Genomic DNA, 13356 nt, shown 5'->3' with positions numbered 1-13356 from the left:
CCTTGTCCTTTCTCTCCTCTGCTCTGATGTACTCAGTCTTCTGTCTGAATGGAATGTCAGTATTTAATCTTACCTAGTCTTAATGTTTTATCTGTATCTTCTATCCAAACCTCCCTTGGTCATCTGTGCTGCTGGAGATTACAGGTACACTTGTAGGCAGACACCAGCTCTGTGTCTCTTAGACTGTCCTCCATCACAACACCATGAATAAATAAGTGTTAATAAATCACCACTCAGGATCAAGAGTATTGAGAAAAAAGAGCTTCTCTTAGGTAGGTACCATTGAAGACTGCTGCAGATCTGTCCAGAGCTTAGTAGCAGACACCTAGTGTATGCTCGTGACCAAAGACTTGACAGGAGGTGGAAATAATTTCACAATTTAAGAACGCATTTAGAGGAAATGCAGTGTAATCTGTGCCGTATGTCCTTATTACAGCGTCAGTTTCCAAACACACACACACACTCTGCTCTAGACACTGCTGTGGGCTGGAAGTAAAGAGATGTGAGGCGTGGTTCCTGCCTGCAAGGCACTTATTTACAATCAATAGGCAAGATAAGCCAGCCAAGACTTACCTCTTGAGTGGTATAGCTTAGAGAGGTAAGTGTAAGCAGTAACAGAGGTCTGTTGTATTTCCATTAGTCTAAGATTGTGGGAGGGCATCCTGGAAGGAGTGATCTAGGGAAACTCTCCCCCTTCTGTCCTGTCTCACAGCAGTTGGTACTGTGCTGAGCTCAATAAACCCTTGTTACAAGGATGATCATATCCACTCCCATTGCCTCAGTTACCAGGCCTATAGGCTGATGACTTCCAAATCTGTATTTCCAGCCCACGTATGCACTTTGAGGACTGAATCCCTTGGCTTACGTAGTTCAGTGCCACAAAAATGTCTTGAAGACCTTCCAGGTGTAAATGTCTAAAATTATACTCAGTATCATCTACCCAGTACCAAATTTCCTAGAGCTCCAGGAAATCTGCATTCAGTTGGCTCAAGGCAAAAGTCTAGAAGTCATTCTTCTGTATCACCCCTCATGTTCTAGCAATGAATAGGAAGTTGATTCTAGCTGTTAAATATCTCCTTTGCATTGCCTCCTCTTTCTCTCCATTACCCCACAGCAGTCCAAGCCACACTCTCCTCACTGGGACTGTGAGAGCCTCCCAGATGGTGCTTGACCGTAGTTACTCTTCTCCAGCTTTTCACCCAGCAACCAGAGTGATCTTTCCAGAACAGAAATCCAGCCATAAGCTCTCCTCTTTTGGAAACTACAATACTTCTCTGGTCCTGAGGATAAAGTCCAAATTCCCTAACTTCTTCCACTGGCTTTTTCTGATCCCTTCAATAAGAATAAGATACTCTTGCTATTCATCCCACTAGCACACCATATTTCCCTTTATCATAATATTGATCATGCTTTATTATAATTACTTGTTTCTTGTTGACATTTCTGCTAGGCACCAGGCTCTGAGATCAAGGACCATGTCTGTATTGTTTGCTCAATCCCTCAGCCCCTGGCAGAGTGCCTGGTACATGGTAGAATACTGAATGTATAAATTCATTACCTTAAATGAATTTTTAATAATAATTTCCTGCCTTAAAAATGAGTAAGAAGCCTCTAATGTAACTCATTGCTGAGTTTGGTTAGTCATGTAAATTTTCTTTCAGCATGTCTATTTTCAGTTGTATACTCAGGTAAGAAGTTGCAGTTTCTGTCATCACATCTGGTTCTCTTGCAGAGATCAACATTATAAAGCCTAAGGGAGAGTCAGAGGGGTAGACATGGGAAGAAAAAAAAAATCTCAAAAAAAAGAAACTGCCACTTTTTTTGGCCTCTGATGCTATGTGTCTTCACACATGTACAGTTTTCTTTCCTTTGAATTATTCCCTTAGTCACTTGCCAGAAAGGAGAATTATTGGGCAAAAGGGAATGAGCATTTTTAAGGCTCTTGAAATACTGCCAAATTGTTTTCCAAATACATCACATCAGCAAATAGCTTTGAGCAATGGACAGGGGTGTCTGTTTAATCACACACTTACCACCACTGGGAACCATCATGAAAATCTTTTTTGCTAGTGCAATAGAGGGAGGGGAGACAGTCTTCCCCATTCCCTCTAGCTAACGATGGGTCTTTTAAAATCTGCTCCTTCAGGCAGCCCTTTCTGGAGGAGCGTCCTGCCCCTCAAAGACGGTTCAGAGGCTGTGAGGCTCACCACCGCACGGGTCCCTGGGGCACAGCCTCTCCGTTGTGCCGTGGTGGGGAGGGGCAGCGATGGAGGGAAAGCATAACACAGACCCCACCATTGTTAGGGCATGGGGTCGCAGGGATGATGCTGTGAGAAGGGATGAAAAGAACGATTCTCCATTCTTGATTGTCGTGATTCCCAGGGATGAGGCAACAGCTCAACACGGGAAGGGATGGGTCTTGACTGCGGCCAGATGCTCTTTTCCACTGCTGCCTTCCATTATTTCTCGTCCGAAGGGGGTGAAGGGGTAGCCTCGCAGCTGAAACAGATTAACTTTTGTGCCAGTTTCCTCCCTTTGAGTGATTGCCCTGGACCTGGAGACATTCACAAATAGTCAGAAACCGCTTAGACAGTCGGAACGTGGTTGAGGGTCCATAACGTGTAAGAGCCAGCCTTCTGGAGCGCGTGCACCGTCCCTGCCTGTGTCGGTGGGAGCTGAGTGAGGCAGAGAGAGCTTTCTCCCCTCGTCTTCTGCCACTGCTCTCCCTCATCCTGTTCCGTCTGTGCTGCCGCAGTGGCTTCCTGTTTCCCTGCATCTCCGCTCTGGTACACGGCCGCCAAAGTGGTGTTTCTATGACATGCACGTCCCATCTTGTCTCTCTGCATTTCAGCTGTCAGTGTCCTCACTGCTTTCAGCATAAAATCCCAGCTCCTTTTCCCACTTTTTGGGTATTTACCAATCAGGCCCCAGACTGCTTTTCCAGACTGGCTTCCGTCTCTGCTGTGGACTGTGCCCTCGCTAGTTGCGTCCGTTCTCTGGAAGGCCTCCCGTTGGTCCTCTGCCTCTGCATTCAGAATAGGCTAGCAGAAAGGAAGCATTTTTGAGCTTCTTTCTGCCCAACTGACTCTTTCTCATCCCTCACATCCCTCCTCAAAAATCAAGGCCCCTCAATTATCACCTCTGTGGTGGATTTTCTTGGATTTCCCCTAGCAGCTAATCACGCTCTCCTGTAACCTACACCTACATGGTGAAGTCTACCTTTGTTTCTCTCAAATCAGAAACTATCGCCTTCCTTTTCTAGGTTTGTATTTGTGAATCTCTCAGCCCCGTCACAGTATTTTGCACATAAGAAGTGCTCAAAAATGCTTCCTTTCTGCTAGCCTGTTCTTCATCTTTTTAGCCTTCAGTGTGTTCATGTTTTTACAGCTGAAAGGAAATGTAGAATAGTTTAATCCTTTTTTTCTTCCTTTTCTTAATGGTTAAAAATCCAAAACTCAGTGAGAATTGTGGAATTGTGTAGGAGTTGTCTTTTTGCGATTTCAGTTTGCAGGGTTCATCCACGTTGTTGCATGTGTCAGAATTTCCTTCCTTTTTAAGGCTGAATAATATTCCATTATTATTGAGAGAGCAGATTGCTCTCACTTTTTGGTTACTTTAAATAATGCTGCTGTGAACATGGGTATACAAATATCGTTTGAGACCTTGTTTTCAATTCTTTTTTGATATATACTCAGAAGTGGAATTGCTGGGTCATATGGAAATTCTGTTTTTAATTTTTTCAGGAACCACCAAACTGTTTTCTGTAGCAGCTGCACCACTTCACATTCCCACCATAGTGTACAAGGGTTCCAGTTCCTTCACATCCTTGACTCACTTGTTATTTTCTTCTTCTTTTTTTGATAGTAACCACCCTAGTGACTGTGTGTTGGTGTCTCAGTGTGGTTTTGATCTGCATGTCCCTAATGATTAGTAGGTTGAACATTTTTTCATGTGAATATTGGCCATTTGTATATCTTCTTTGGAACAATGTCTGTTCACATCTGCCCATTTTTTTACTGAGGTGGTTTTTGCTGTTGTTGAGTTGTAACAGTTCTTCACATATTCTAGATATTAAGCCCTTATCAGATATATGATGTGCAGATATTCTATTTCCCAGCCTGAGTTGTCTTTTCACCCTTTTGACTGTGTCCTGTGATTCCCCAAAGTTTGTAATCTCTCTGTAGTTCAGTTTACCTGTTTTGTTCCTTTGGCTACCTGTGATTTTGGTGTTATATCCAAGAAATCATTGCCAGATCCAACACGGAGCTTTTCCTGTGTGATTCCTTCTAAGAGTTTTATAGTTCTAAGTCTTACACTTAAGTCTTTAACCCATTTTTAGTTGATTTTTATATACCATATAAAGTTTCATCTTCATTCTTTTGCATGTGGATGTCTATTTGTTGAACAGTTACATGACACCTCATTTTATGTGCATGATACTCTTGGGATGTTATAAAGATCTAACAGATAAGAAAACAGAAGTTGAAATATGCCTGGAGACCCTCTAAAATCAGGGCCATTTGTAACCTAGGTAGGCCAAAGGCATAAAAGAAGAAGAAGACTTTTATGATATCAGTATAAACTCAGAAGAAGACAGGACTGGAGTGAGAGGGGAGGAAACTGCATAAGCAGCCAGCCCTAAACAGAGCTTAGGGGTGCGCTTCAAGTTCACGCGAGACTCTTGATGCGGGGAAAGACGGAGAGCAGGAGGAGGAGGGGGCCGCAGAGGATGCGATGGTTGGATGGCGTCACTGACCCAATGGGCATGAGTGTGAGCAAGCTCCAAAAGATGGTGAAGGGCAGGGAAGCCTGGCACGTTCCAGTCCATGGGTCACAAAGAGTCAGACACGACTGAGGGACTGAACAGCAGCAACAATTTCTCCACCTGCCCTTTTTTTCCCTCCTTCCTCATGTGACTGTGCTTCTCTGATTCTCTTAAGGTAGCTCCTTCAGTTTGCTGACTCTTCTGAAACTTTTTAAGAGGGCCGTTTATCGCTTTTCCACCATCTGCCCCAGCCTGTCTCCCTTGTGTCGCTCCTTTCCTGCCTGATGACCCCTTATTCGAGCTGTGTTAGTTCTCACCGACGCCTTTACTCTGGGTCAGTCTCCCTTTAGTGCCCTGCTGGGTTCCTCCAGGGCCTCGTACTTACCCCTGTGGCCAGGATGGCACAGTGCTAGCCGCAGAAGTGGGTGCTCAGTCAATATGTTGAAAAGATGACTAGGCAGACAGACTTTGCTCATCTGTAATCTTGAGTGCATAATCATTGTATTCATATTTGTATTGATACCATCTACTCATTCATGGCCATGATGAAAGCATGATCATTCAGTGTATGCTTTATGTCTTACTTTCAGGGTTTTTTAAAGATCATGTGCCATAGTCTCTGCCTGCCATTGACTGCAGCCCACTTAAGAGAAGATGAAATACTTTTATGCACACTTCAGTCTTCTGTGTAATATGTAGTCCTTGCAGCAGTCAATGAGTGCCAGGGAGGACTGGTCTTATCTCCATTCACTGTTGGGATGTTGCCGCTGTTGTTGTTTAGTCCCTAAGTCGTGTCTGAATTTTTTGCAACCCCATGGACTGTAACCTGCAAGCTCTTCTGTCCATGGGATTTCTCAGGCAAGAATCCTAGAGTGGATTGCCATTTCCTTAGCCAAGGGATCTTCCCAATCCAGGGATTGAACCTGCGTCTCCTGCATTGGCAGATGGATTCTTTACCTCTGGAGGCACCAGCAAAGCTGAGGGATTTGTATGAAGTCACACAGGCAGAAGATGATTGAGGTGGGACTTGAACCTAGTGACTGACCAGACAAGATGCTTAACCACTTTAAGCAACTTGGTTCGTTCATCCACAAATTGAAGATAGTATCATGTACTTCCTAGGTGGTTGTGAGTATTGAAAATCAGACAGTGTCCATGAGTAAAGAGTTTAGCAGAATACTGGCACATTGTGTAGGTGCTCAAACGCTAACTGTTATTATTTGTCTCTGTAGCTGGTGTTTTGTCCCTGTTGAAACACACTGTGTGTTTATTACTTTGGAAAGAGGTGTGCAAGTCTCATCACAGTGGTTTCTCTGGTTTGTTGGAACTATTAATAGCCACTCCTGTTCACGTGTGAGTCCTATGTAAAGTTCTTCATGTGATTCCTGTCTGACTCAGGCGCTCAGCGAATGATGCCTTTACTTCCCTCCTGGCTTTGTGCTTTTATGAGTGAATTACATGGGACTTGATACTTCCAAGTCCGGAGGCTAAGGAATAATCCAGTTTGGAATAGAACACAGACCCCCTTCATAATTTCCAGACTGTGACTTCTTTTCAGTTACTCTGCACTCTTCCCAGCATTCCTTTCACATTCGTGTGTGTGTGTGTGTGTGTGTGTAGCAGCAGTAGTAAGTGAATTTAGGTTGGTAGGGTCACCGAGCATAGTAGAAGCTAATCTGTACCAGCGTCTTACTTTCAGTTTGTAGAGGCCGCCGGGCCCTTGTGTGATAAATGGTGCTGTTTGAATCAAAATGCGACTAAGGGTCTCTTCAGTGTTTCTTGAATTAAGTTTATTATGTGTGCTAATTTGTACCTAGAGGCTTTTGTTGTTATTTGTTGTAGTGACTGTGGCAGTAATGAGCCTGCTCCCAGCATAGCTTGGCACGTGCCCCATAGCCAGTCTGTTTGCGTTTGGCAGGACTCCATGGTGTGCCCTGAACAAATGAATCAGCCTGCTTGGGGGATGGGGAACTGAACCACAGGGAGGCTGCTGGTGAGCCCCAGTGATCCTGGGATGGGGGAATCCCAGACAGCTCTTGTTCTGTTCGTACCTGGATTATTCCTGAGGCTCTGGAGTATCAAGCCCCTTGTAATTCACTGATAAAAGCACAGAGCTGGCAGGGTAGGAGTAGGGGAAGGATCGGGGCAGAGAAGGGGTGAGGAAGGGAATCATTCCCTGAGCACTTGAGTCAGAGCGGAATCACATCAGGGGCTTTCCACAGGGGTCACATATAAAAGCAGGAGTGGCTATTAATATTCCCAACAATCCAGGATTCTGATCTGTCTCAGGACTATCTGCTTCACTGTAGTGGGTAACACTTTGTTTATCCGGCAGCTGCATTGATCCAAAGATTTGGAGAACTTAAAAATCTTCAAAGTGGTCCCAAAGCTGACACATTAATGCTCACGCACACATCTGATTCTCTTTACAACCTTGTGAGATAAACATTACAACTCCATGAGATAAACAGAGCAGGTGATACTTTCTTCATGCATCTTTGAGAGGTCATGACACTTTGCTGGGATTACACACTAAAAGATAGACTAAGAATTGAACCCAGTTTTTCTGAGAAATCACCACTGAAAGCTTCCCTAACTGTAAGATTCAACATGGGGACATTCCTGGTGGTCCAGTGGTGAACACTCAGTGCTCCCAGTGCAGGGAGCCCGGCCCGTGTTCCATCCCTGGTCAGGGAACTAGAACTTGCATGCTACCACTAAGAACCCGTGTGCTGCAAGTCAAGATCCTGCAGACTGAACTAAAGAGCCCACATGCCACAGTGAAGATCCTGCACACGGCAGCCAAGACCCAGCGCAGCCAAAAAAGGCAGATTTAACACAGAGCAGTATATTATTGCAACGCAGGAGACCCGGATTCGATTCCTGGGTCAGAAAGATTCCCTGGAGAAGGAAATGGCAGCCCACTGCAGTATTCTTGCCTGGAGAATCCCCATGGACAGAGGAGCCTGGCAGGCTATAGTCCATGGGGTTGCAAAGAGTTGGACATGACTTAGAGACTAACACCGCAGAATGTCTTATTTCAGTTCCAGCTTCTGCCACCCTCATTGAGAGTCTTAATACTTCAGATCTAAAAAAGTTGCAGGCAACTCTAGCTGAGATCTGAGTTTAAGAGAAGAAGCCTTGGTTAGCAAGAAGGGCCCAGAAGACAGAGTCAGAAATCCTGGCTTTGACACTTCATAGCTTTTTATCTATTCTTAAGTTTACTTAAGTGCTTCATACCCTAGTTTCTTCATCTTTAAAATGGGATCAGAAATAGTAACGACTCATAGGATGGTTATAAGGATGAAATATATATAATAAAGTGCATAATTCAGTGCCTGACATAGAGTAAAAGAATTTAATTATTATTCTTAAGCAGAACACCCCACAGCTTGGAGAAAGCGCAAAACAATCTCCCTCTTGCCTTTCCCGTATTTTCTTTTCTTGTTTTCTGCACTCTAATCCTAGGTTTATTAAACACAGCCCTTTTATTGTACACAATAAAGTACAAACATAATATTATCTAAAATACTGCAAAGTTGTAAAACTCAGGACAGAAAATTTATAGTACTGACTCTACGATAAAAGCCAAAAAGGCTGCCGAGGTAATCTGTAAGACCACCATGGATACCAGCACAACAGGGGGTTCATGATGACTGGGCAGAGCTGACTCTCAACTGGCTCACCATTTTCAGAGAGAGAAAGGGAGCCATAGGGGGTGTGTGTGTGCATGCATGCACACACATGAGTACATGTGAAAAGACACATGTACATTTTGGGGGCAGATAACAGTGGGTGTGTGGCCCTAGAGGTCAGGAGAGGACTCGAGCAGGGCCAGGCTAATTGGAGGGGCAGCCGTGTAAAGCACACCCTTTCCTGAGGGGCCCTGCAGACCCCAGGCTGGGGCTGAGCCACCACCTGCAGCCCTCTGCTCATCCCTGCCGGCGCTGACGCTCAGCTGAGTCTTGGGCACCAGAAGCGTGGGAGCTGGCCAGCCAGAAAACTGGGGGGTGTCTTAATAGGCAGGACCCCAAACCAACAACCCTTCTGCAGCCGGAACTCTGCTGCCAGGGGAAACGTGTCGGTTGCTGCCCGCACCTTTGAAGCCTGCCCAAGTGAGGGATTTCTTTCCTACGGATCCTCCATTGGCTGGAAAAGCGACAAAAGTGAGTCGGGTGAGACGTGAGTCACGGGGCAGAGCTTCAGCGGCCCTGCTTGTCCGGGTGGAGTTGGAGCTGGAGTGGCTCGTGTCGTGGCAGAGAGGTGGGGGGAAGGATCACCACGCACAGGGACCTGTGTGCCCGAGGGGACCGTGACCTTCTCCTGCAGCGTCAGGGCGACCTGCGCTACCTGGGAGGCGGTGGCGGCCTTCTCCTGGCAGGGCTGAATCGCCTGGTGGGTGGCTGAGGCTGGGGGCCAGCCCAGCGGTGACAGTAATCCTCCTGGCCACACATTTGTCCTCCGTCCGTGTGCTCTAGTGCCTTCTGAGCTTCATCTGGAGTCTCAAACTGCACACAGGCGTAGCCTTTTAGATAGATGAGGGTGCATCCTTTCTGGAGGCATGTCAATCACGTTTATTTTCCCGAAGCTGGAGAGGCTCGTCCCGACGTGATCCTTGGGCACATTCCTGGTCAGCCTCCCAGTGTGCTCCTTCGTGGATTTAGGGGAACGGCTCCCTTTTCCTGTCCTTTCCTTCTCCCTTGGGTGGTTTCCATTTGGGACGGGAATGCCTCCTGCTGTCCGGTCTGCACCGGGAAGGAGTGCCGCTCGGGGTGCGTGCTGGAGCGTCCTGGGCAGCTCAGTACCGACAAGGAGCTGGAGGAGAGCTGGTGCTGCCGCCCCCCCGGCAGCGCTGTGCCTCTTGAGAGTCCTGTCCCCGCCGCCGTCCTTCTCGCTTGACTCTTTGGAGGCCCCTTTCTCTTTAGAGTCATCCTTGGACTTCTCATCAGAGCAGCCTTTGCGTTTGGTAGGAGGAGGAGGCCTAGTGCTCGACTTGTTATCATTTTCTTTGACTCCTAGAGAGCTCATCTTTTTCACTCCTGAGAAATCCGTCCTCCCTTCTGAGGTGTTCAAAGCAGCATCAGCAGCCATACTTGCCTGAACTCACTTCTTACTTGACTCTGAGAAATGATCCCTCATCGACTGCAGTTTACCCCAGAGTGCAGCATCTTCCCGCCGCCTCAACCTCCTCCCTCTCCCCTCAGCCGCAGAGCTGGCCTTTCTGTGTTTTCTTACTAAAAACTATAGGGCAATGATCTATTCTTCCCTCTTTCCTCCTCCTCCTTTTCTTCCTCCTCCATGGGACAGCCTGGCTCAGAGCTTACATTAAACACCGGGGGCTTTCATTTGATTGTGACATTCAGTCGGTTCAGGGCATCTTATTAATCATAACCTTCTGCCTTGTAGATGTGGAAAAAGAATTGTTTCCAAGCCTGGGGTTGGGAGGGAAGTCAGTGTGTCTTAGTCATCTGTAACATGGCACAAAGCTGATTTCTGTGAATGAGCTACGGTAGGAGCCACTCCGAGGGCCCACCATTCTCTGTCTGGTTACCCCGTCTCCCTGAGTCCCATACTCATTGACTCATTAGCAGTCATTCCCCATTTCCTGGGAGCTTCCCAGGTGGTGCTAGATGGTAAAGAACCCACCTGCCAATACAGGAGACATAAGAGATATGGGTTTGATCCCTGGGTCAGGAAGATCCCTTGGAGGAAGGTATGGCAACTCACCCCAGTATTCTTGCCAGGAGAATCCTCATGGACAGAGGAGCCTGGCAGGCTACAGTCCATGGGGTCGCAAAGAGTTGGACACGACTGAAGTGACTTAGCATGCACCCCATTACCTGAGCCTCCCCGCCCCTCAACCCTCATGTGACTTGAAGAGAATAAAAACCTGTGTTGGTTAAAACTGTCTCAGTAGAGCAACAGTGACATTCAGTTGGTCTCAGCAACCCAATCCTCAGGAGATCTTGTATCAGAGCCTTAATCTGTCTCTCCACAAAGATGGGAGCTCTGGAGAAGCTAAGAACCTTCTTTTCTCAAGCTGTAGAGGGGAACGTCCCCAGTCCTCGTTCTACCTTGATAAGAGACTAAAGTCAACAGGGATCAAGGTGGCAGAGACAGGTAGGTGTTATAGTGGGTTTCAGCCAGTGGCAGTACCACAGCCTCTGGGATGTAGAAATGTGTGTGTGTGTGTGAGGGGCATGGGACAGTCCTGCATAACAAAGACTTGTCCCTCCCAAAATTCCAACAGAGCTCCACCTCTCCTCCGAGATTCAGCTGGGGCAAAATTCCTATTATTAATATTTCTGCAAGTAGAAAAGCCAAAGTGGAAAGTTATGATCTGTAGTTGGGAACCAGGCCCAGGCTCCAGAACGTGTGGTTTAAGAATAGCTTTACAGAACAGATTTAAATTAGCTCACAGGGAAAGGGAGAGTATTAATAGAAACCCAGATATTAATAGTGACAAGTCTTAAGTTAGCCAAGAAGGCCCGTGGCTTAGGACATGTAGCGTTCAACCACCACTTGTCTCGAGTCTTGTGCCGTGTGTTACAGCTGCAGCTTCGTGTATGGAAAAGGGTAAAGGGTGTACATCCAGGACTGCAGGTCCATGTGAGAGGTGGTGGTGTTCACTAAGCATCCTTAGTGACCAAGCTGGAAAGTTAACTTTTCAAAGTTAGGAGTTTATACTTGGGTGCCGTACCTCACTTTTCTTAAGAGTGTGTGATTTCACTGGCCACTTATGTCTCCTACATAGACATCAGGAGATCCTTTTTTACCTACTATTGTCTGTTGCACTGAATTATGGCCAAATACAGGGGTAATAAGCACACGTTCCAAACAATTAGAAGATAAGGTTTATATTTGTACATAACATTTAAAAACATAAACCTTGCCTTATTTTTTTCTCTCCATAACCATGTAAAGTAGGTGGCTTTCGTTCTGTTTCACAGGTGAGAAAACTAAGGCTCGAAGAAGTTAGGTGACGCATTGGGGTCACACAACTAGTAAGTGATGGCAGGAATTTGCACCTACATCTTCAGACTCTAAATCCTGATTAGTTTCCACTGTACCATGCATCTTTTCTCTCTCTCTACCTTCAAGAAGCTTACAAAATGCTTCTGCATCTGAAGTAGCATGAATAATGTTCATGATGACACTTGGAGCTATTATAAACCAAAGACTGCTTACTTATAATCCTTTTAGAGAAATTTTCTGATCTAATTTCACTCTGTGTTGATATTTTAGAAAGTGTGTAGGTTTTTATTTCGTTGGGATTGATTTATTGAGATTAATGACTCATGTTATATCCAGGTTTATGGAAAGCTCATTTCAGTTTCGGATACAGTAAAAGTTGAAGGTTCTAACAAAAATAAAGTGCCGAATTTCTGTAGAGGTCAGGCATGGTGAATAGGTGTAAGGTTTTTAATATAGGAATATACAGTCTAGATATTAAACTGCTAGACTTGCTTCTGTAATTTTGACTGCTACAGTGGAACATTATTTTCTCAGAGAAGGGTTAAGGTCAGAAATGGTTAGTTTCAATCACAGAGCTTTATTTAGAAAACCAGGGTTGAGCCTGGGACATGCTTGAGGAACCTGCAAACTTTTGTTCTGAAGTCATGGAAGAGACTGAGACTCTGGGAGAGTCTAGGGCCCCAGAGGACCCTATATCACAGAGTTGGGTTGCCTCAAGACGGAAAATTATCTGAGAGCTGAATTTTTGATTCTGATATTTATTCAGCTGCACTGTTCACACAGATGCAGGGAGAGAGGATACCTAGAATTAATGGAATAAGTGGTTTCTACCTCTTAATATGAAAAGATCCTGGTTCTTCTATTTCCTGAAGTGGTCAGTACACACTTCCATACCTAGAGACAACTCTGAATCAGCTAAGTGACCAACAGTAGCTTGTAAAGTAATAAGGCTTTGGGCACCAGAGCCCCAGTGTGTCTATTCCCCTTCCCTGTGAAATGCTCTGTACAACATTCAGGATTCATTCAACTCCCATCTCTCCCATCTGATAACAGTCTCACATCTTAAAGTAAATATAAGTTGTTGTAGACCACTTGTAGGAAATTTTTGCAAATTAAGAGATAGGATGTATGTATTTATCAGGTCCCATGTATATCAAGGGCTTCCCTGGTGGCTCAGATGGTAAAGAATCTGCCCGCAATGCAGGAGACCTGAGTTTGATCCCTGGGTTGGGTTCGGTGGAACCTGGGATCGATCCCTTCTGGAGAGGGGAATGGCTACCCATGCAGTATTCTGGTCCAGAGAATCCTCATGGACAAAGGAGCCTGACAGGCTACAGTTCACAGGGTCTCAGAGAGTCGGACATGACTGAGTGACTTTCACTTTTACGTATATCAAGTATACTTTCAGTTCAGTTCAGTCACTCAGTTGTGTCTGACTCTTTGCGACCCCATGAACCAAAGCATGCGAGGCCTCCCTGTCTATCACCAACTCCCGGAGCCCACCCAAACCTATGTCCATTGAATCGGTGATGCCATCCAACCATCTCATCCTCTGTCGTCTCCTTCTCCTCCTGCCCCCAATCTTTCCCAGCATCAGGGTCTCTTCCAGTGAGTCA

The 13356-nt window shown here is 45.8% G+C and overlaps 1 protein-coding gene and 1 pseudogene across 10 annotated transcripts in view; one reads left to right on the top strand and one right to left on the bottom strand.

The window, feature by feature from the left end:
• Positions 1 to 13356, top strand: part of GAB2 (GRB2 associated binding protein 2) — a 177929-nt gene that overhangs the window by 78457 nt on the left and 86116 nt on the right. The window lies entirely within an intron of this gene.
• LOC122677201 lies at positions 8968 to 9856 on the bottom strand (annotated as a pseudogene).

The sequence above is a fragment of the Cervus elaphus genome, chromosome 2 (genome assembly GCF_910594005.1).
Source record: "Cervus elaphus chromosome 2, mCerEla1.1, whole genome shotgun sequence".
In the NCBI taxonomy this organism is placed as follows: domain Eukaryota; kingdom Metazoa; phylum Chordata; class Mammalia; order Artiodactyla; family Cervidae; genus Cervus; species Cervus elaphus.
This window is presented reverse-complemented; position numbering and strand designations above follow the sequence as displayed.